This window comes from Panthera leo, chromosome E3 (assembly GCF_018350215.1).
Source record: "Panthera leo isolate Ple1 chromosome E3, P.leo_Ple1_pat1.1, whole genome shotgun sequence".
In the NCBI taxonomy this organism is placed as follows: Eukaryota; Metazoa; Chordata; class Mammalia; order Carnivora; family Felidae; genus Panthera; species Panthera leo.
In genome coordinates, this window is record NC_056694.1 from 32,096,848 (window position 1) to 32,120,619 (window position 23,772).

Consider the following 23,772-nt stretch of genomic DNA (forward strand, 5'->3'; position numbering starts at 1 on the left):
ATCTCCCTTATTCTGAGATGCTTGGTGCTTCATGTATACACACACACACACACACACACACACACACACACACACACATATATTTTTTTTGAGAGAGCGAGCGAGACAGGATCTTAAGCAGGCTCCATGCTCAGCACAGACCCCAACAGTGGGCTAGGCTCCACGACCCTGGAATCATGACTAGGGCTGAAATCAAGAGTCGGACACTCAACCAACGGAGCCAACCAGGCTCCCCAAGATGTTTTGTGCTTTAAAGGAGAACCGCATTTAACACAGAATCCTTGCCGTGTGCTGGGCCCCTTCTCTTACTTGGAAATCATCCTCAAATTCGAGGTCTAACTTAGTGCCTGTCCTTGATGGCTTTGACATCACCAGAGTAAGACAGGACCGTTAAATCTACTGTCTGCTTTGAATTGCCTCCAATGGAATCCTCTGCCAAATTTTTTTTTTTTTAAATAGCCCAAACAGGAAACAACCTAAATGTCCCCAAACAGGGGAAAAATTTGAGTATGATTTTTTTTCCCATCACATGCAAAATTATCTACCCATTTAAAAATTATGTTTAACCAAACTGTGAACAATAGTTGCCTATGGAAAGGGAAGTGAGAATGGTCGGCGGGGGGTGGGGGGGCGGGGGGAGTGCATATGTGGGGTGGGGGCATCGATGGCAGAACTTAAATCTTTGTACTATATAGCACTGTATTCCTTGAAATTATTTTAAATAGCTATTTTTTGAGACAGAACATGGGAGTAAGGGAAGGGCAGAAAGAGAGGGGGAGAGAGAGAATCCCAAGCAGTCTTCTTGCTCAGTGCAGAGCCTGACTCGGGGCTTAAACCCACGAACCGTGAGATCACGACCTGAGCCGAAACCAAGACTCGGAGGCTCAAGCGACTGAGTCACCCAGGCGCCCCTCCTTGAAATTATTTTAAAATGAGAAATTACTCAAGATGTACTCTTCAAGTACATATTAAAAACCCAAGTATAAAATCCTATTTACAAATAATTGCAACGGCATTGGAAAAGCCACTGAAATTTGAAATGGAAGAGGATAAGAACTGTATTATTCTGATTTTGATGTTGTTGTTTTTTAAAGAAGTATCCCTACAAAGAAAACACAAATGCAGAAAATAAAACGGAAACATGAGGAGACGTTTCTGATGACAAGAATTGTAGATGGGTTTTTTTTCTTCTTCTTGGAAGCAGCTTTACGGAGTTATAATTCATATACCATAAAATGCACCCATTTTAAGCGTACAGCTGGAGTTTTAGCAAATTTACAGCTGTGAGTTACTACATTCCAGCTGTGTGATACCTGAAGCGCCCCAGTGGGTTCTATCGAGAGCACTGTAACCACATATCTGGCTTACGTTATTGGAGGTGGGTGGGTGGGGGAGGGGAGGGAAGGTTACAGAGACAGGAGAACTCTTGGCCCCAGACACACGTGATGACGAACCTGGGCTCAGGTATTCCCCAAGGATTTACCCCCCCCCCCCATTTTTACTCTCCATTAAGATCTAGGAAGGACAGGGAAACTCCTCTCCTCTCTCAGCACCACCTTCCTATATACAGCCCCGTTTTAACCCTCTGAAAGTTAATCCATTTGGGATTGCGGCTTCACGGGGATGGCTTCCTCTGGGCTTTTAAGGGCTTCATGTCTCTGTGCATTCTCCCAGGGGTAGGCCCACCTAGGACGGCCAGCAGCCCCACGGCAAACACCAACACCAGGTGGGATTAACCCTCGACTTTCTTCATATTCTGTGGCAAGGATCTTGCCCCCTTTCCCAACAACCCAGCCAAGCACCTTAGAAGATTTCTAAAAATTATTTCATCCACAATGTCTAATGTCCCTACTGGCCCTCTGTATTCAGAAGTGGAAGCCAGCATGCCCATTGTTTCCAGCATGTTCTTTGCAGTATGTAGAGTTTATTTTCTTCACTCGGGACTTAAAACGTTTTCCTCAACGACAAGGTTTTACTTTTCTATGTAGAAAACAAAATGGTGAGGGATGCTTTTTCTTTCCCTTTCCCCTTTCTCCCATCCCCTGCCCCCCCCCCCAACAAGCAGGAAGGCGGAATCCTAGGATTTCTTCTCTCTTCACATCCACAGAGGATGTGCCCCTCACGGCGTGACCAGGGAAGGCAGACACAGCTGTGGTGGCAATGGGCAATGTCAACGGGGTTTTGTCTGAAACAGTGGGATTTGGGCGCAGGCACCACCCTCATAAAGCCTGGGGTCCTTGAGAGCTTCGGGGGGCCAAAAAGGGACCCACTATCTCTGCCCCCAAGAACAAAAAAGGAAGGACAAAACCCCAAAGCGGAACAACGTTCAGAAATGCAATTGAGACATCAACCCCCCCTCCCTCTCCCCGTGAGGCATTTCATAAGAAAAGTAAAAGGCAACCGTCCCCGGGGAGCCAGGACCTCCAGAGTGGGGGAGCCTCTGGCTTTTCAGAAGCTTTGGGGGCACCTAAGGGAAAACAAAGTGGGGTCCTCAGGGAGACCAGGCAATGCTGTGGGGGCTCGTCTGTGGGCCTCCTGGTGTCATCTTGGGGAACTCCTCCCCCGCCCCACCACAGCCCTCTGCTGCTCCCACACTGGCTATGGGTATTCTCATCTAAAGCCCTGGGGACAGGGGCTGTCTGCTCATCTCTGGATGTCTTGGGGGGAGGGGGGCCCAGGGGAGGGGCTGCTGAACGGAACCCAGTCCCACCCACGGTCTAGTCCGAGGGCTGCTGCCTTCACGCAGGCACCCTGGATTTTGCTCCACTACAGAGGGGCCATCAGGGTGGAGGTACTGGGAGGGATGTGGGGACATGGGGAGGACTGTCAGGGTGTGGTGATCCCATGAACCTCCCTGCCTGACCCCCAGGAACAGCCTGTGGCCCGGGCAGCACGGGCACTGTCCCGATCTTGCTGCCCATGTGAACCTCCTGGGTCCCGCCCCTACCAACTCCACTTTTTCAAAAGGGGTGGAGCCTAGGGTTCTAGTTTAAAATTTTACAGGGGAGCCTGGGTGGCTCAGCTGCTTAAACATCCGACTTCGGCTCAGGTCATGATCTTACCATTCTTGAGTTTGGGGCCGGCACCAAGCTCTGTGCTGACAGCTCAGAGCCTGGAGCCTGCCTCGGATCCTCTGTCTCCCTCCCTCTCTGCCCCTCCCCCACTCGCTCGCTCTCTCGCAAAAAAATAAAACAATAAAATCTAAAATGATAATAAAATAAAATAAAATAAATAAATACATAAAAATAAAAATTTACAGGAAATCGCCAGAAGACAACATAGGGGAATCCTCATGTGATCTTGGGGGCAGGGCAGGGTTTTCTTAAAAAAGAAGTACGAGGGGCACCTGGGTGGCTCAGTCGGTGAAGCATCCGACTTCAGCTCAGGTCATGATGTCACGGTTTATGAGTTCAAGCCCTGCACTGGTCTCAGTGCTGACAGCTCAGAGCCTGGAGCCTGCTTCCAATTCTGTGTCTCCCTCTCTCTCCGCCCCTCCCCTGCTTGCACTTTGTCTCTCTCTCAAAAATAACCATTAAAAAATAAATAAATAAAAAAGAAGAATCAACACATACAAAAAATAAATGAATACAAGATAGGCAAACTGATTACAGCAATGTTAACACTTAACTCCCATATAACAAGTGACTTTATAGGCCGGGCAAAACAGTTGCAAAATACCTCTAAGAGACAAATGATCTTGCAGCAAATGGTGAAGGAGTCCCAGGGGCCATTCAGAGACAGGAGAATGGGGGCAGCCAGTAAACACACAACAAGGTGCTCGGCCTCACGAGAACACAGGGAAAAAGTTTTAAGCAAGACACCACCTTCTACCCATCGACGGGGAGGTGACAAGTGGTGAGGACACAGAAAAACTGACAAAGATTTCCCAAGAGCTCTAGGAGAACAAATTAACATAGACATTTTGAAAGGGCAAATTAGCATTCTTTATTTAAAGTGAAACTTTCACACCACATGACCTGGCAACTGGTATGTTCCCAAGAAAAACACACACGAGGGCCAAGAGGCATGAACAAGTATGGTGATGGCAGGATTTGGGTCTAGAGTGACCCAAATGTCCTACAACAAGGGAGAGCCTAAAACAAACAAACAAACAAAAAAACACAAACAAACCAAAAAACCACAAAAAACGTGCACGTTCATTCAGCGCAAAAACATGGCAACAACAAGGAACGACTCAGATTCCCGGCAATTTCAACACGGTCAAGTCTCAAGAACATACTGTTGACTGGAAAAAGCAAGCTGCAGCCTGACATGCACAGTGTTAACGCAATTCGTGTAAAATTAAACCTCGCCAAACCGTGCCGTGTATGTTCTATGGGTTCCAGCATGTGGGTGGTAAAAGAGAGAGTGTTAGGAAAACGTCTGGCAGGGTGCACAGTGATTGCCTTTTTGGAGGGGATGAGGTGGGATTAAGGGTGAGGGGGTCAAGGTCATTTTATGCTGTCTGTGGTAGCAAAGAGGAAAGTGAATCTCTTTCCACGTCCCTCCACAAGGGGCCTCGGGCCCTTCTGGGGCCCGACAAGGGTTGGGAAGCAGCACCAGGCTGAGCTGTTGGCCTGGGGGCTCTGTCTGATCTGGAAGGCAGTGACAATCATCACGAACGGAGCGATGACAAGAAGCTGGGGTCTCTCCAACGGCCCCTCTGGGTACACAGGCATGCACATTTCCAAACCGACCGGAAGATGTGTGTGAGCCCGAGAAATCCGGTCAGGCATCGTCCTAGGCGGCCAGACCGAGAAGCACAAGGCTAGCCAGTGCTCCCAGCGTGCTCAGGACCACAGAACACGGCGGAGGCCAAGTCTGCAACTGGGAAGAGACGGCACCCTACAGACACAGGGAGGACAGAGGTCTCCATCGAAGCCCAGGGCCCCGGAGGTGTGGCTTGCCTCCTGGTGGGGCCTCGCTCCAGGGAGACAGGACCGGCCCCCCTACTCCTGGGCACTCACTGCTTCTGTTCCCTTTCTTTGCCATTTTATTTGAAGATATTTAGAGGGTCCTTCTCTTTGCATAACACATTCCTGCGCTCCCACTGAAAAAGCTGTGACCTTCTTGACAGAGGATCATTAAGTCTCCCCTGTCCACCCCCCACCAGAGGCAACCACCATCCCGGTTTATGGGCATCCACCCCCAGCGCGTTTCCAAGTGTGGCGACGCTCTCCCCGCCTTGTCCGTCAGTCACAAAGGGGAGGGAGCACGGCACGTGCTCGGCCTCATGCTCCTGCCACGTACCCATGCATTTCGGTGACACATTCGAACACAGGCCCGCCTCACTCCTGGTCACAGCCACGCTCTCTAATGACTCTCTGACCGAACAGCTCCCCAGCTGATGGTCATTCAGGTTGTTCATAAGCTTTGCGGCAACAGAGGAAGGAACCTCCTTGTCCGTATGTGCACGTGAGAGTAAATCTATAGCAGCAAAGGAGGGCCTATGCTTCCTTCTCTTGAAGGCACTCACGTTCTACTAAAATAAATTTATTTAAAAAAGAAACGTCATATCATTACCATGAGCGAAAAACCAGATTTATGATAAATTGACTGTGAAACAGATTGAGACCCTTTTATTAAACTGTAGCCGAAAGTCTGCTCTTTGGATTCAAAGAGAGACCCAAGAGTTCTACAAGTTCAAAGACAAACTAGAGCCAATCTGAGACCTCCCTGATATAATCGAAGGAACCAGAGGAGAAGTGAAATGGGTTTTCTTATGGACTGTTCCTTTTTTTTTTTTTTTTTAAGTTTATTTATTTCTCTGAGAGAAAGAGCACACGCATGAGTAGGGGAGGGGGAGAGAGAGAGAGAGAGAGAGAGAGAGAGAGAATCCCAAGCAGGCTCCGTGCTGTCAGCTCAGAGCCTGATGCACGGGGCTTGAACCCATGAACCATAGGATCTTGACCTCAGCAGATATCAAGAGTTAGATGCTTAACTGACTGAGCCCCCAGGGGCTCCCTTATGGACCATTCTTTCCAGCACCAACCCCACCTTACACACTCTTCTTAGAGTGAGGCCTTGGCCCTCTTCCCACCAAGTGCTGGGGTCTATGTCCTTTCTCCTAACCTGGGTGGGCCTCTGTGACCGCCTGGACCAAAAGACAACAGTCGACGTGATCCCACGTGGTTTCCAAGGCAAAGTCTCCAAACGCCCTTGGAACCAACTTATCCACCATGCTCTGCAGAAGCCCAAGCAGCCACACGGACACCCGCAGACACAGAGCAAGACCCGGGGCCCAACTTGCCAGCCCCCGGCTGATGCCACATGGAGCGGAGTAGCGCTGCGGAGCCCCGCTGGGCAAATTATAGACCTGTGAGCAACATGAGTGACCCTAGCTGTTGGAGGTGACCCAAGCCGCTCACTTCTAGGGTTGGTTGTCACTCAGCGGTGAAGAACTGCACGAGTGGTCACCGTGATGGACTGTAATCGTGTGCGGAATCCAGGCACTCCCGAGACGCTGACTTCCTCCGGCGCCACCAAGAGACCGCACACCGTATCCTGGAAGACTAATCTGGAGAAACAGCTCGGGGCTGGCCAAGCAGGACGCGGGAAAAGTTCTGCAGGGTTTAGCGGCATGGACGGAAAGCAAGGCAGACATGTTCCTGCAGAAGGCGTCGAGGGAGAGGAGGAGAAACGGAACACGTGTGAAGGAGCCACCTTACCACGAAGCACAGGATCGGTACAAGCATCTTGGGCTTGGGGCCGTGGGACCCGGCCTCAAATTCAAGCTCTGCCACTAACAACTATGTGACGCTAAAGCCACTTCCTTCTGTGGGTCCCAGGTTCCTCCCTTAGGAAATCGAGACCTAACCCTTGCAGGGCCGTCGAGGGGATGGGGGAGAGGCCCGGGGCCACTCGGCTCGCAGGGCCCGGCGCGCGTCACGGACACCAGCTGGGCGGCCTTCACCAGCCACGGCTGCTGCCTGGTGGCACCCTAGCTCTCGGGAGCCACGCTTCTCTAGTCAGAGCCCTCCGGCCCGGGGCAAAGTCACGCCTTCTGAATGGAGGCTGGAGGGACAAAATGATTCATGGTCTTGGGTTGTTTCTCAGAACTGCTACGGGCTCACAGGTAGGTGAGTGACAAGGGCCCCTGGCCTCTCTGAGGGCCTCCCCCCCCAATCCGTGGTTGTCCCTCTAACCTGTCACTCTCCACTGCATCTACCCAACTCACCCCCGACCATGCCCCATTGCCTGCCAATATCCCATCTACCCCTTCCCTCCTGGTTGAGGCCCGCTTCCTGTCTAGACATAAGAAGGCCCTAAGAAGGCAGGGCCCTGGCCGGTCTCTTCACTGCTGTGTACCCCCAGGAAGGTTCTGGGCAGGGGGAGGCACTGAAGAAGTCTTTGTCAACGAGATGGAGGGATGCCAGTATCTTTTGGTCCTCCGGTTTGGAGGCAAAGGACTTCCCGACCAGCTGTCATTTCAGTTTCTGGGCTGAGGCCTTCCTCCACGGCTCCCCCCGACAGGCCGTGGCTCATTACTGAGCAATAAGTGGGGCTGATTGACTTTTGCTGTATTTAAATAATCCCTTCATGATAAAATATGGAAGCCAATACGGTAATTTAATTCTTGGCGTTGGTGGCTCCAAATGCATTTAGAAGCGAAGTCTTGATCCTTACGGTGGGATTTCTAGGCCGGCTGAATCCCAGCGCTTTGAAATCTAATACTCTGGGCTTTAGAGTCAATTCTTGGAACGCCACCACAGCTGGAGTTTAGATTAGCAACTCCGTATCACTACCAAGCCTCTCAGGCTCCTGCTGTTAACCAGAGGTCAGGACGGGTCCCCGGATTCCTTGAGGAAGGCAGGCCACCCTGGGATTCCTAGACACCGGGCCCATCGCGAGACTTCACAGCTGATAGGAGACCAGGATTTCTTGGTGCACAGAAAGCCACATGACTGCTTTCTCGAGGAATGCGGGGTCCAAGAGTGGCCTGGCTTTCTATTCTAGGATCTGTAGGCGTGCCTGGGATCAGAGAGGCTAAGATTAGTTAAAATGGGATTACGGACCCTCCCCGGAGTCAATGGCTCTGTCCAGTGGGGATCTGGTCCTCTACAATCGCATACGGAAAGACTGTCAGGGCTGGGGTTGAGGGTAGGGGACCCCTATCGACGGCTGCTGGCCTCATGACAACGTGTGTGGAGGGCTCCTGTATAGATGCCGGGCACTGAGTTCCCACCTGACATGCTCCCCAGGATCCTGTAAGGTGGGTTCACCACAGAGGACACAAACGCAGGACATCAAGTAACCTCCCAAGGACACATGACTGATAACGACACGTGCAACAGGAAGCCGGAGTGAACATGGGACCTTCCCACCATCCGGAACAAGCTGATTGTAACCCGGATCCCGGTCCCGTGGATGCGGCCAGAGAGAGGACCGATCCTCGTTTCCCTCAGAAAGGGGGTATCCCCAACCTGGGCTAGCTCCTGAGGATGCAGGACGCTGGCTGGCTCTGGCAGGGGGACAGTCAGATGGCCCGGGCTCTCGATAGGCAGGCCCCAGGGGTTCTCGTCTCCCGGTGGCTGACATCGCGGAGCCACCCACGTGGTCCTGGACCGTTCTCGCGAAGTTTCCCCTTCACCGGGCACTTGGTGGCCCCCTCAAGTGGCAGACCTGGGCCCTTCTCTAGGGGAAGGACAAAAACCGCTTCTCTTTCACCCTGGAGGCTCCCCCTTCCTGCCACGGAAGGTAGACTCATGCTGGGCACTCAGGCCGCCCCTCAGGCTCCGTTCAGGAGCAGGGATACGGTGGGAGCAAGGTAAGCCGAGCCCAGGGGCTCACGGGGTCTCCACACTCGCACACAGATGGCAACCCTCTGGAGCTGTCCGACGCTCTGAAAACTGGCCTGTGTGAGACACAGAAGGTGCTCTATGGCAGTGAATAAAGCTTTGACAGGGGCTCCAGGGAAAGCCAGCCTGGCACGGCTCCCCGATGACAGAATGCAGCTGAGGGGAGAGGCCTTAACTGACCAGCAATGCATGGCTGGGAAGCGACTGATGACTCACCGGGCTCAGGCTGGCTCTCCGGGGGGCCTGGGGGAAGAGTTAGACGCAGGCCCCCGGGGCGGTCCATCAGAAGCCCGGCGGGGAAGGGCGGTCCATCTCCCAGTGTCACCACTCCGTCAACATGCACTACCAAAATGAAAATGACAGACGCGCTGGGGCGTAAGAGATCACACACGCAAGTCCCGAGGGCTCTGAAAAGGGTGCCTCGTGCTGGGGGCAGACAGGCACCGGGCCCTGGCAAATTCTACAGACCCACCCTAGGAGAATGGTCTTGCATGAGCAACCCCAGACCTTCCTGAGCCTGATTAATGCCAGGGGGAGACTCCAGGCAAGACCCGGGACATTCTGATGTCAAAACAAGAATGAGAGTCAACTGTTTCCGCGTAGGGTGCGAACAAGCACACTCAATTAGCTTGGCTGCTTCTCCTGACAGTCAGATCAATCCTTTGAAGAAAATTAAGTAACCGTTTCTCCATCAACCCACGGACAGCTTATGGGTTATTTGCTCCAAGTAGCAATCAATTACTTTGTCTTCTTTGAAGCTCCCTAAAGCCTTCCTTCCCAGCACAGCTTGGGGGCAGCTGTAAAGTGCTATGCTTCCTGGATGGAGAGCAGGTCTTGGAACATTTCTACCACCAGGCACAGGAGTCAGGTCCCTTCAAGAACAAAGGGAAAAAAAAAACGCACCGGTGATGGTCCCCTGATGTGCAAAGGGATGCAGATATTAGGACAGGTGCCGGAATCCAGTCACCCGCGGAAACTGTAACCGAGTGCTGGCTCTAGATTTCCACCAGGTCAGCGGGGCTGCCCCAACAGCTGCCACGCTCACCACCTGGCCTTGGGCCCCCTCTCCACGCACCCCTACCAAGAGCACCAAGAGGCAAGCGCCTGAAGCCCTGCTCAGATACCTCTGCGGTCTTGTGCTGCATTCCGACTCTGCCTCTCCCGTAACCACGGCTCTCGACGCGGGGGAGCCACGTGGGGACAGCCACGCGCCAGGCGTCGGGGGCTGCCCGCCTGGAGAGGAGGCGTAGCCCTGCCACTTCCTGGTTGCGGTGACCCTGGGCACGTGACCCGGGGCACACGGCGGCCTCATCTGTAGGCCAGGGTAATAAACCGACTTTATGGCTCCACTTGGTGATGCGTGTGCTGACGTACTGAGGGAGAAGGGTACCGAGGCCTACAATGTGTCACACGTTGAAACAAAGAAAAGAAGGAAAGCGGTGGTGGATGGAGAAGCAGATACGCGATCAAACGCGCAGAGCGGAAGGGTGGTGGGAGAACCGTTCGGTGTCACCTATCACCGCAAGGCCGTCTGCTGTGCGATTCGTTCAAGTCGGCGGTGTGCTGGACTGTTTTCAGAATAAAACGCCGGGGGCTGAACGGACCTGCTCGGGTTGTCAGGGAAGTCACACAAGCACACAGCGGTGTCGGGACACGGGGCTGGGCAATCAACGGTGCCTACGATGTGATTCTTCACCGACCCCCTGTGTATCACGCTTAATGCAGTTACTGTAGCTCGTCACCCATAGCGCTCTTTCTAGTGATCCCTGACCTTGCAGAATCTTACCATCACCCCGTGGACTCCAGGGCCGCCAAGGACATGACGTCCATGCCGACTGTGTTGATATGGGGCGGGGGGGGGGGGGGTCTGTCATATGTTCATTCAGCAATTACTCAAGCAACGATGTGTCAATGTCTTCGTGACTGTAAATGACCCCAGAGCAACAACCAACTGGAAGGAAGGCACTGGTGCCTTTTCAGACAGGGAAGCCTGAGGCGTGGGGGAGGCCGGCTGTCTGTCCTAGGTGCCCACAGGCTGGGGACAGTCCTGGGCTGGGGCTCAGCTCCATCTGCTTCCAGAGGAGGGGTTTTCCATGGCCACTTCCTTTCTCTTGCTTGAAAAGCACACGCCATGTCTAGTAAAATAACGTGACCTATTTTCACAAGGTGGCCAAGAAAACCCATCACATGTCTTCACCTTTCCCCCTTGAGAATTTCAAGAGACTTTCTTCTTGGGAGAACAAAAAGGGAGTAATCTGACTTTTCTTGTTCCCTCTCGTCTAGACGTGAGTGTGTGTGTAGGGGGGGGGGGGTGGGGAGCTCCCTCCGACTGCTCGAGACATCAGGAGGACTTTTTTTGTTGTTGCAACTTGCAAAAAAGCCTTATTCCCTGTTCCTTCTTTGTACTAAACCAAGTTCACAGACAGACAACTTGGTGAAAACGTAATTCCCAGAAACAGAATCCAAATGAGCAGCAATTCCAAGTAGAGCGTGGCACATCCTCTTTCTTATCAAGAGTGACACAGGGGCTGCCACCAGAGGCACCGCGATCTGATCGTTATAATGCACTGGCGACCACACTTATCTCCCAGAATGCCGCATTTGCATGGCACACTGCATAATTTCCTCTCTGAAAATGGCCCTGTTTAGCACGAGTAAATACAGTTACCTAACTCTGAGGCAGCCGAATGGAATACTTGAGATTTCCAAGAAAAGATTTGAATACCTAAGCTCTCCGCTGCACACTGAGAGACAGACGGACACAGAGTCGACTTGCAGCTTTCGGTATGGCTCCCTCCGGCCTGCTACCACTCAGCAGCCTAGCAGCTGATGCAGAAGCCCCAGTGCCCCTCCCCCCACCCCGTGATTCCTCTGCTCTGGGCCCCCCCCACCCCCACCCCAGGATGTGGTCAGGCTGACCTGGGCTCGGATCAAGGCTCTGCCTCTCCCTTGTTCTGTTCCTCCACCTGGTCTTTGCCCGGTGGCTCCTAGGTGCCAGGCACCGGGCGACATAACTCTCATGCAGTGAAGGAGGAGGAGTCCTTGCTCCGGGTGACCTTTCTGAGCCCCAGGTGTTTTCCCCTCATCTGAAGAATGGATTCACCACTTGCTTCACAGCGGCTCTGTGAGGAGCAGAGGAGATGAGGTACAGAAAAATCCTGCGATTTCTCTCCACGAGCATGATTGTGTGGGCACATCTTTCTCCCTTCAGATGGAAGGTTCTCGGAGACAGGGTCAAATCTTCTCTTTCCCCGGACAGTTCATCAGAAAAGTGCACAAGGGTATTCTGGTGAGCAGATCCTGACCCAAGGGACTGTCCCTCCCTGGGCTAGGGAGAGTCCTCCTGACAGGGAATACGAGCTAGAGCATTTTCCCCAAAACCTGTGGGGTTTGTACTGTTAATACCACTAGAAAAGGCGTCTGTGGGGCATCTGTGCACCCACGGGTGCTGACTAGAATTCAGAGAACTCTTCTGGTCCATGACTCTGAGTTTGATTTTCGAGGCCCTTGCTGGGTGGGGGATGTTCTCTCTTGCTAAGAGTCGACCCAGACCCTGGATGCAAGCAGGCCAGCTGTGGAAGAAGAAAATGGCTTTGTAGCTGGAACCACTGACACCCGCTTTTCCCTTCACTGTCTCAGACTTTCCATTCAAAAATTTCTGGGGCATGTTTCCTTGGTGCTACACCCTGTGCTTGACCAAGCGGGCCACAGAGATACACAAGACCTGCCCCCTCAGGAGCTCCTGCTCACTTGGGGAGACCAAGCAAGTAACAATTGCATAGAATCTGACAAAGGCCGTGGCAGGGGGGAAAAAGGCCAGAAGAGGAGTCAGGGAAGGCTTCCTGCAGGAGGTGACATTTTGAACCGCATTCTCCAAGAAGCCCAGACACCTGCCAGAACCGAGCTGAGGCCCCTCTCCGGAGGGCTTGCCGGATCCTCAGATACTTTCTGACCCTTCCTGGCCCCGCACAGGCTTCCCGGTTTCTGCTAATCCTTTGGGGTTTCCAGGCTCTGCGTTATTTTGGCTGGAATGGCCCGCATTCCCTTGCCTACCACTTGGGTCCTCCCTCCACATCTGTCCCTTCTCTGGACGCTTCCTAGCATCCTAGAGCAGCACAGCCTCAGGGCGAGGAGCACGGGTGGGGGACCCCGGCACGCTGCTGGCTACCCTCGGGTCCTCGGGTCTCTCACCCGGCAAGCGGGGTGGGAACGGCACTTTCCCGGAAGGGCTGCCATGAGCACTAAGGACACCCGTCCGGGGCTAGAAGAGCCCCCCGCACTCGGGAACCATACAATTGTTCCGAGTTCAGAGCAGCGAGCGCGGGCGGGGGTTGGTGAGGACAGAGGGGTGGGAGCAAGGAGAATCCCAGCAGGGCACTTAGGAGGCTTCGGGGCCTCAGTGGAGGCAACTGACCTTTCTGGGTGGGGCCTGAGTTTCCTTCTCCCTCAAATGAAGAGACGGGGACTAAACCGCACGGCTCTTTTCTGATGGGAAAGAAGGTCTAAATTTCACACCAGGGGACACATTTACGGCCGTTTGGCAGAAATTAGTTCACAGAGTGAATGCTTACCGGCAGAGCAGTCTGATTTTTAATTAGCTTGTGGGAATTCCGTATACATCAAACATTAAAGTAAAATATGGGAGGCCTCTGGTGGAGACAAGCCATACCTTGGGGCTTAAACAAAAGCTGTATACTTCACACACCAAACTGCCTGCTTTTAATCGCTCGTGCTCAAACGGAGTATCAGTAAAACGTTTGGCCCTGGGACAACACTTCCAAGGCACGGGATTTAAAGGGATACGGTTACTACGAAACCAAGTCTGATCAGCCCAACTCTGTATCATCCCACGCACCCAATCACCTGGGCATCTTTACATCATTAAGCTGTTTTGAGCCAAATAAGAATCGAGAATCTCAACTATTTTTCCCTCCGAGGTTTTCTTCTTTGAGGAGGGAACTTGGAACGACGCCAGTAAATTCACGAAGAATCAGAGAAGGGGACTCATTCATTCTACTTTGGTTATTCCAGGCAGGCGGGTCCTCACACAGACTGGGAGGACGTGGGGTCAGCAGAAGGGGGGGGCATGTGTCGTGAATCAGAGACAGGTGGGGACAAGGTGAGTTTGAGAAACTTCCGTCCGGCGGGGCTGCAGTGTGTGGAACAGGCAGAGGGGCCGGGGTGGGAGGTGAAGGCTCCAGAGGCTGCGGGCTGGTCAGCAAGGGCTGTTTATTCAAGCCATGCCGCCAAGGAGTATAAACAGATGTCCAGGAAATGGGAGCTAACGGAGGGTTGTCATGGCAACTGAAGGTTTTCCCTGTGATTATTTACTGAAACTTAATTCGGGTCTTTAATTGGAAGTTTATAATGAAGAGCCAGTCTGGGTCTTACAGGATACGTGAAAAAAGGGCTCACCAAGGACATACAGAGAATTCACAAGATTTCCCGATCAGGTCATTTTTTATTATCATTATTAATTCAACAAATATTTACTGTGTCTCTGCTTTGTGCCAAGCACAGAGCCAGGTACTAAGGATGCAGGGGTGAAAGAGAAGTTCCCTGCCCTATGCAGCTTATAGTCTGGTGAGTGCAGTCAGACCACAAAGGAAGAACTGAAATAAATCTATTAGTAGGAATTGTACTAACACAATGGGAAGGGAATGCTTAACCTGCTGTACAGTCTTTTCAAAAGTTCATTTGCAAGTCCTACAGTTAAAGAGACTGGTTTCGAGGGGCGCCTGGGTGGCTCAGTTGGTTGAGTGTCTGACTTCGGCTCAGGTCAGGATCTCATGACCAGTGGGTTCAAGCCCCGCGTCAGGCTCTCTGCTGACAGCTCAAAGCCTGGAGCCTGCCTCAGATTCTGTGTCTCACTCTCTCTCTCTCTCTCTCTCTGCCCCTTAACCACTCGCACTCTCTCTTTTAAAAATAAACATTAAAAAATTACAAAAAAAAAAAAAAAATAGGACTGGTTTCGAAAGCTCCTTTGGCAAATCCTGCAAAAAGACTTTTCCAAAAGTTCCGCTTACAAACGCACACCTATACCAATGTCAAATAATAACAGTTACAGCTCGTAGAACATTTTTATAAGCACTTGGCTCTGTGCTAAGCCCTCAAAACAATCCAAGGAGGAAGGTGCTATTATCACCTGCCAGTTACCGATGAGGAAACGGAGACCCTGACGGGGTTACTGACTTGCCCAAGGTGGTGACGCTGTGATTTTCAGTAAAGGTCAGTTCCCAGGATGCCAGGCAGGAAATGCCCATCGTGAGTCAGGGCCAAGTTCCTCCACACACTCGAAACCAACCCCCGGTCGTATAAAAAGGCTTCTGTGGGTCACGCTCTGCGCTCAGTTACGTGAATCCGGACCAGCGGAGGAGATGGTGTTTGACCACCCGTGCCCAGACACAGCTGCGGTGACTTCATTTTGATCGGGCTGCATGGACATCGCTGCCTTTATCTACCTTGCCCATCTCTTGGCAGAGGAAATCTGCCACCAGGGACAGGGAATGGTTCAAGAATGACAGAGATCTTGGCAGAATGGTAGGAGGGAACAGAAGGTGCCAAGAAAGCCCAGCCCGTAGGAGCGGAGAGCCCCACACATCTTCCTCTTTGCCATAGCGTGGCCAGTGCTGAAAACCCCGTACCTTCTTAAGCTTGAGGCACAGGGCATGTTCTCAGAGCTAGGACACCAGAGGTTCAAATGTGTTAGGCAAGAGGGAAGCAAAGAAAAGGCCTTTATTTGAAAGCTTGCCAGGCTGTCTCCTGGTAAGTTAGAAGAAAGCCCAGGCAGAGGAAGGAACGGCCAGGCTGCAGAGACCTGCCCGGTCGCTGGGCAGGGGTGCAGCCATGCCTCTGACCGCCCCCCCCCCCCCGCCCCACCCCCAAGAATCACAGGCCCCACCGTTTCTACTGCCTGCCACGTGCTGGGTGTTTACACACAGTGCGGGCTCTGGGCCTCCACTTCCCCATCTGTAAATAGGGGCAATAACAGCACTTAGCTCCCAGGCACTGCGGAATAGGCCGGCGGAGGTCAGCGCCCAGCACACATCGTGGTTCTTGTCATCACTGCTTCACCTGCCTCCGGGCCACATACGGGGGTATTTACGGCTTGGCAGGAGCAGGATTCCGAAAAGACTCCCCAAACCTGCGCTCTTCCTGCTTCCTGAACCCGTCCCTCCCCCACCCGACGGCGCTGCCCAACAGGACTTCACGCACGGAGGGAAACGTCCTGCGTGCGTACTGTCTGGGGACAGGAGCCGCCAGCCACAGGCAGCTGTTCCAGTGAAAATGAAGTAAAATGAAAATGTTCGTTCTTTGTTGTGCTGACCACCCAGGACCCCGAGCCTCTCAATGGGCCAGATATGGTTGAGGGGCAGAAACTTTAGTTTTATTCACACTGAATGTGCCCGTCACTCGCTGAATAGACAGCTGCATGCAGGCAGTGGGAACCAAGGAGAAAGGAGTCCCGAGCACTGTGTGGGCTTGTGAGAAACGGCCTGGCTTCAACTCCGGCTAGAAGCTCTGTGTGAAAATGACCTGTCTCGGGAAAGCCGGGGGACAGGAGACGGCGTGACCCTGGGCCGGGGAGCTCCCTGACCCAGAAAGGATGGCTCTCGGCTCACTCAGCGTGGGAGCCTCAGCGCCCACGTGTCAGCCCCATGGCCCCTGCAGATCCCACAGAGGGACACATCCCACCCAGCTCTCTGGAGCACTGGGGATGATGGCACGGCCACGGTCACAGCACCCCTCGGCTCACTCCTGGGCCATCTGCTTCTCTCCGGCGAGGCCTCTGAGGACACACAGGGTTTGGGTGTTCGCTGCCCGGGTGTCTCTGCGTCCTGGCCTCCACGTGGGGCTGGGCGCAGCAGAGGGGCAGGAGAGGCCCGTGGGAGAAACAAGCTGCCAAGTTCCTCCCACACATCTAGCCCTTGGAACGACAGCTGGAAAGGCTGCCACGAAGACATCCACCACGGAAGGAGACCCGGTGCTCACGGTGAGGGCCACTGAGAGCCTGACGCGCCCAGGCACCGGCGGTCAGTGCAGGTCTCAGGACTCTGGACTCAGGGGCAGGCCCGGCAGAGGGTGGACAGAGCCCCGACACGATTATGAAGGTTACACTGAGGCTCCTTACTCCTGGCTCTTCAAGGAGAAGCTCTGTAGCCGAGCCCACCCTCCTTGCTGAGGAGCCTGACAGTTTTCCCAGGGGGAAAGGGACTCAGCGGCGACACAGGCCGGGGTGGACATACCTGGTGGCTGTTTAGACTGTCCCGTGGTCCTCCTGTCCCGGGCGTGCACAGGCAACCTTCCCGGCAGGCGGGCTCACGGTCCCTTCTACAGAGAGGAGGCTGAGCAGGACGTGGTTCGGACGCTCTGCCGTCTCCCTAAACTGGGTGGGTTTTGTTTTGCGAGCGGGCACTGAGTATCCTGATGGTCACCGTGAGAGGCCTCAGCTAAACCTTACAGCGATGGCTCCCAACTTGGCTGTATATGGAATCTCTTGGGGATTTTTAAAACTACCGATGCCAGCTCCCACTCTGGGCAGTCTGATTTCAGCAGTACGGGGCGCGAGCCGGGCGCGGGGCACGTGCCGGGCATGGGGAATCTGCTCTGCAGCAAAGCTGCAGACCACTGCCTTCTAGCGTCACCTGAGGGGGCTGGCACCCCTCCCCACTCCCCTGGCCCAGCTTGGGGGAGACAGCCTTGGCCAAGGCCACACCTGATCAACAATGAGCTCAGCCTTGCTGGAGAGGCTCGTGCACCTGCATGAGCATGCAAGGAACCTGCAGCCCGCTGCTCACTGAAAACAAAATGGAACACAAAACCCCTTCCTTTATCTTACTCTGAGACACTGGGGCAAGATGTTATAGGGCCTTCACAAAACAGATGTCCACCGGGGCCAGAAAGCTGGCGAGTTTCTCAGGCACAGTGAGGGCACACTGAAAAAACACCAGTAAATACACGAAGCTGTAAAGCCATCCCAGGTCTGACGGATTGCTTACAGCATCCTTGGGAGTTAATTACAACAGCCCTGAACTGGGTCCTATATGTCAGTGCTCTCTGCCATTAATGATTCAAGTAAAGAAAGACGTAAAATAATAGGGCAGGGAAAGAAATTAATTGAGCTAAGCCTTTTAAAAATATTTCTGATACATCAAATTCTAATTAAAGATTAACACACACAATGGAAATATTAAAAGGCACTTACAAAGGCCCCCGGAACACAGTGAGAGCACGAAATCTGGCAAGGGTGAGGGGACTGGTTAAATCTTTCAGATAAGGATTGGTAAGGGATGGGAGGCATTTCCTTACAGCTGTGGATTTAAATCAGGAAAACAGCCCTGGGTTACTCACACTGTTGTTCCAAGCTACAGCTTTCTTGGAGGGCAACTTGGCCACAGGGAAAGAAAACCTTTCAACTGGGCTTGCCCTTGAACCTCCAAGTCCACGTCTAGAATCTCTGTGGCCTCGCAGGAATTCAGCTATAGGGAAGTTCACAGAGAGAGAGAGAGAGAGAGCGCGCGAGAGAGGGAGGGACGGAGAGGGAGAGAGAGTGTGTGTAGGGGGCTTAAATGAGGAAAAACTCACCAATTAAGAGGAACATAAATCTTAGCAGACCCTCATCATTGGGTATTACAGAGTCAGTAGGGGAAAATGCTGTTAAAACCGTGTTTCATTTTTGTACCACCCTAAGGATTTTTCCATAGTTGTTCCATCTGTCCCTCCCTTTTAACTTCTATGTATTTTAAAAGGAAACTCTGTATCATTTACACAAGTGCAAAATTAGCATCATCTATCAATAAGGGGCACAACTATTCATCCGGACTAAACATTCACAGGTGTACCACCCAAGCCATCACGGGGTGGGAGGGGCACCTTGACAAGGACAGCTGAGAAGGACGGCCGAGGACGTGAAAAACAGAACTTATCAAACAGCATGCACAGAACGACCTCGTTACGTGTAAATAACGCAAACTCATGGTTATCTCTGGGTTATGGTAGGATTACAAGCAATCTCTATTTTCTAAACTTTCTACAGGAGCCAATAATACTTTCATAATAAAAAAAATTTTTTTTAATATTTATTTTTGAGAAAGAGAGAGAGAGAGAGAGAGAGAGAGAGAGAGAGGTAGCAAGCGAGCACAAATAGGGGAGAGGCAGAGAGAAAGGGGGACATTGCATCCGAAGTGGGCTCTGTGCTGATAGCAGCCAGCCTGTTGTGGGGCTTGAACTATGAACCGTGAGATCCTGACCTGAGCCTTAGATGCTTAACTGACTGAGCCACCCAGGTGCCCAAAATGTTTTTAAACTTTAGTGGTCCTGTATTTCTCCTATCGGTCCCTATGTTCTTCTTGGGATATGGCTCTGGAAGGACACACACCTGACTAAAACCTGGTTATGTCTGGGGAAGTGGGGCTGGAGGGGAGGCATCACCTAGTTTTGCTTTCTCACAAGGACAATGTATTTGTACGGTATTTGCGTAATTAGAAGTTACTGAAAACCATGAACTGCCCTTTGGGGCCAGTCTTAGATCATTGCCATGCTTCTAGCTTCTGTGTTTCTTGACCATCCGATGGCATGTAGCCGACTGCCAGGCCTCTGCTCCGGAGGATGGTCCTACTGGGCACACAGCTGACCTAGAGAGGATGCCAGGCCCGATCACAGTAAAGACAGGCAAGCGGAGACAGCTGAGGACCCAGGGCTAGAAGACGATATGGCCAGGCTGGGGTCAGGGCCCATACTGCCTCCAACCTTTACGGGGGCTTTTTCCTGTTCCTTCTGGTTCATTCTCTGCTCCCCTTTCTTCCTGCCACCCTCCCTGTCTTTCTTCTTTCTGGGTTTCGCTCTTAGAGCATGGCCTAGAAAAGGCAAGCTTTCCACGTTCCATAACATTACCGCCCACTTTTTCCTGCTATTTACATCAAAGATCCCAAGATCACACATTTGAAACAGAATGTCATTTAAAAGATTACCAACTTAAAAAAAAAAAAAAAAAAAAAAGATTAGCAACCGTTCAAAGAAGAAACAAGTCATGGAAAATCTGACTTTCATTCTGGTTCTGCTTGATCACACCTCCCAAGAAGAAAGGAGAAACTTCAAAGGCATCCCGGGGACCGAGGGAGCCCAGAGCCTCGAAAGGTTATGTGCTTTGCCGTGCAAATTCACCAGTGGACCACTTTTTCCGCCCTGATGAGGGGTGCCATGTTCAAAGGCCCACAGCCCCTCTAAAGTGGCCCCCACTGCTTCATAATAAGGATAATTTGATTCATTCTACAGACTTTATCGATTTAAATGTGATTCATGTAAAATTCATGGCAACCACGCAGAGCTAACTTTTTACAGTTGAGTTATATTATGAACTATACACAGCAGAGGCTGTAGGGAAATGAGAGAAGGCATATTTGGGCAGTGGGGGCCAAGGCAGGCATGCAGGGCCCCGAAGGAAAAAGCGGGGGGGAGGGTTATTTTCTAAAGAACTCAGATGCACACGAGATGCACAAGGTCAGTTCTCAAGAAGGGAAATGGCTGGTTATGTGTGGTCAGCTGTGGCAACAAGAACTTGGACTGGGGGCGGGGAGGGAGTGCCTGAAAAGGCCTCAACCTTGAGCGGCCTGGGCCTCCTGTGGGACTCAGAGGCCCCTGCCTGAGCAGCTGGTGCCTGGGGGGCCCGTTAAGCCACAAAAGCGCCGTCTGCCTCCTCCCACAAACCCTGCACCTGCAGGTGAAGCCTGGCCTTCGTGGATCGGGTAGGGGCCCTTCAAACTGTTTACTGTAATCACACACCAGGCTGGAAACTTCTCAGGCAAGGCCCGACCGGGACTGGCGTGGACCTTCTGGGTCAAGCCCCTGGAATCCCTGACTCACGTCACCTTTGAGTTTTCCTTTGAGGCCCTGGAGCCTGCGTCTTGTGCCACTCAAAGGTGACACAGCAGTGGGGCCCGTTACAAGGTGGTTCATTAGGACCCAGGCTGGGAAGGGCCCTACAGAGCCAGCAGGCTCCCCAGACAAAAGGCTGAGGCTGGGGTGTCCCTTAGAAGAATAGGATCAGTCCTATTTCCTGAAGCCACCGCTATAAAAGAAGATAGAAATAAACCGCCACGGCCCTGAGTGGGCCGGGGAGACCTGCCCATCATTCAAAGGCGCTGGCCCCCACTCCTCCCTCTCTGACAGGTGTCCAGGCCAGGGGCCGCCGCAATCACCCTCCGGCTCCAGGTGCAGTGGGAGGTGCCTCCCCTAGTCCCCGCCTCCAGGCCGGCTACCTCCTGGGTGCCCGCGCCTATGGCTGTGAAAGTGGCCATTCTGGAGCACACATCCCAGGGTGCCACGCCTCTGCTTGAGGCACAGCTTGCCCTTCCTTCCGAGAGTACCCCCTCTCGCCGCCACCATGCTCTCTGTGCCCTCTGCTCTCCCGCCCGAGATGCCGCTCGGCCCTGGGGCCCGTCCTGCCCTTCTCTGGACACACTGTGCCTCCTGCCTGGCGTGCTCCCGCCCACCCCTGAATGCCTGGCTGATGTTTCCTTCTTCAGAAGTAAGCTTACTTTTAAGAGAGATTTATGTGGTGGCTACCCAGTGCCAGGCAGCATGCAAGCAGAGAGAAGGCCGATCTGCCACTGCCCTCCTTCCACTCAGGGAAGCAGAGAAGAGACAAGGACCACCAGGTCACGCTCCACGGACGGTAATGACAGCTGCCAGGTGCTGGGCATTCACACTACAGGCCAGGTGCTGGACCAGGCACTTCCTGCTCTGTTACGGAGGAATCCTCACGATAGCCCTGTTTTACAAATGAGGAAACGGAGGTCCGCAGAGTTTAAGGAACTTGCCTGGAGTCCTACCACTAACCGATGATAGACCTGGAGCTCAAACCCCTGATAGACTGACTCTGGAAGGAAGCCCTGCTCATACCACTGTGCCCAGAGCAAAAGAAAGACAGGAAGAAAAAAAGAAAGGAAAGCACAGGTTTTGCGGAGGGGCGGGGGTGGGGTGGGGTGGGACAGGGAAGTGTTCAAATGTTCAAATTTCCATTTGCAAATCAACTTCCAAGGAAATTCTGGAAATGCCCGCAAGCCAGGGAAAGGCCTAAGCGAGTTTTCAAAGAGCTCACTTCCAGCCCTATGCTGGGCTCCTGTGTATCAGCCCCAACCAGGCCCTCCAGCGAGGAGGGAAGCATTCCGACCAAGGGAACCCACGGCAGTACCAGCTGCCATGTGACATGGCTGGGGACTGCCCCCAGGGGGTCAGAACACCCTTGCTTGGGACCGGGTACATGGGTACCCCTTTCCTGCAAAGAAAGGTAGGTCCTTTAGAAAGGGGACAGGCCGCGGCTCAGTCACCAAAGGCCCAGCAGGTCACATTCTGCAGCCGTCGTAAAACTCTGGCTCACATGTCACAGAGGCTTGCCGTGTTTCAGGCACTGTGCTTGGGGCCCTCCTGACAATTTTCATTTTCCAGATGAAGGAAACTCAGGCTCACGCTCAGTGTCATGCCAAAGTCATCTGGTGGGAAGTGGCAGAGCTGGCTCGAGGGCCTCCGGCTGGCGGCCGGCCTCCGGGGCACACCGCTCACTCTCCGCCTCCTCCTGCCCCTGCAGCAGGGCCCCTCCCTATGTGACCTGGGGGACCGGGCTCTGCCCACCCCAAAGCGGCCCTCTTCCTCCAGTGCCTGACACTGAACAGGCCAGAGAGCTTTCACTGAAAGGCACACACAGCTTCCTTCCACCCTCTGGAGTAAGTGATTTCTTCCTCCGCACAGGCTCCCAGTCTCCTGTTTCTTTTAATAGAAGCAGTTCACAGTGCGAGGTGGGGCAGATATAAACATAGAAGGAAAAAGTGCTTACCGCAGGACTTTACTAAGAAAGGAGGCCGGAAGCTTTAAAAGCAAAATCCACCGGACCCCCAAGTCACAGGACTACGGATTCGCTGGCAGTGGGGCAGGGGAGGGGGGGCAGGGAGGGCAGGGGGGTGGAGAGGTACTGGAAATGGCCCGCCAGCATCCCACTGTTCCCCGAGGATGCTCGTGGTGCCAGGATTCTGGTTCTGGTCCCCCACGCTGTCTTTCCTGACCAGTCCCCGAGCACCATCCGGCAAAGACACAGACATGGGAAAGGAAAGGCGCGCTCCTAAAGCTCTTGAAGCCAAGGATGTCGACGGGGACAGGACATCGACGGGCAGCCCGCGGGACTGACGAGCCTTCATTCTCACGAGGCAGGGCCCCTTCTGTGCTTCTGAGGAGCCAGATTCACGCAGGGGACGTACGCTTTCATGAGACGGGGATCTGGCCAGGAGCCAAGCATATTTCTGGTACTATTTTAAAACAAACATCTGCCGGGCGGAAGACCGGGAACGTCTGAACGGATATTCGGAGAGCGAAGAATGACAGAGGTTTGAGAGGACACAGCTGTGTGTCCTTTAGACACGGATGAGAGAGAGAGTCAGCAACTGCAGCTGTGGGGCCCTTTGATGTGCGGAGACAGGGACGGTGGGGGAGACCACAGGGCTGCTTGGTTGCGATGGCACTGTGGGCTGGCGGGGGGGGGGGGGGGGGCTGCTGAACCCAGGCTGGGAGCTGGACCCGCGCTCCCTAGCAAGCGGCCTTGCCCTTCTCTGAGCTGGGTCTTCCCACAGGCCGCTTGGGATCTGGGAGGTGGGACTCCCGCGGCTCCCTCTGAATACTCAGGCAGGCTGACAGTGCTTAGGGGCTGGCTGTGTTTCCATCCCCGAGGTCACACTGGCACAGATTCCGAAGGCTCGTGGTGGCTGGGGAGGGGGAGGGGGAGGGTGGAGGCCATGGGCACCCCTTATACAGCAAGAGGCCCCGGGGGTCCGGCTGCTTTGGTGAAGGTCAGTCTGACGGCAGCCCGCATAGCATCAAGACAGCGACCTCTCACCTGACCCTTTCGCAGCTAGGATTCCCTCCCACCACCGCACGGCACTTGTGAACGGAGCGGGTCCAGAGGCCCGACTCTCCCGGTTCTTGGGGA

The 23,772-nt window shown here is 53.4% G+C and overlaps 1 protein-coding gene across 10 annotated transcripts in view; it reads right to left on the bottom strand.

Annotated features, from left to right (window-relative positions):
• The window catches only part of CLEC16A (C-type lectin domain containing 16A), a 201,831-nt gene that overhangs the window by 54,661 nt on the left and 123,398 nt on the right, over positions 1 to 23,772 (bottom strand). The gene's annotated exons all lie outside the window — the stretch shown is intronic.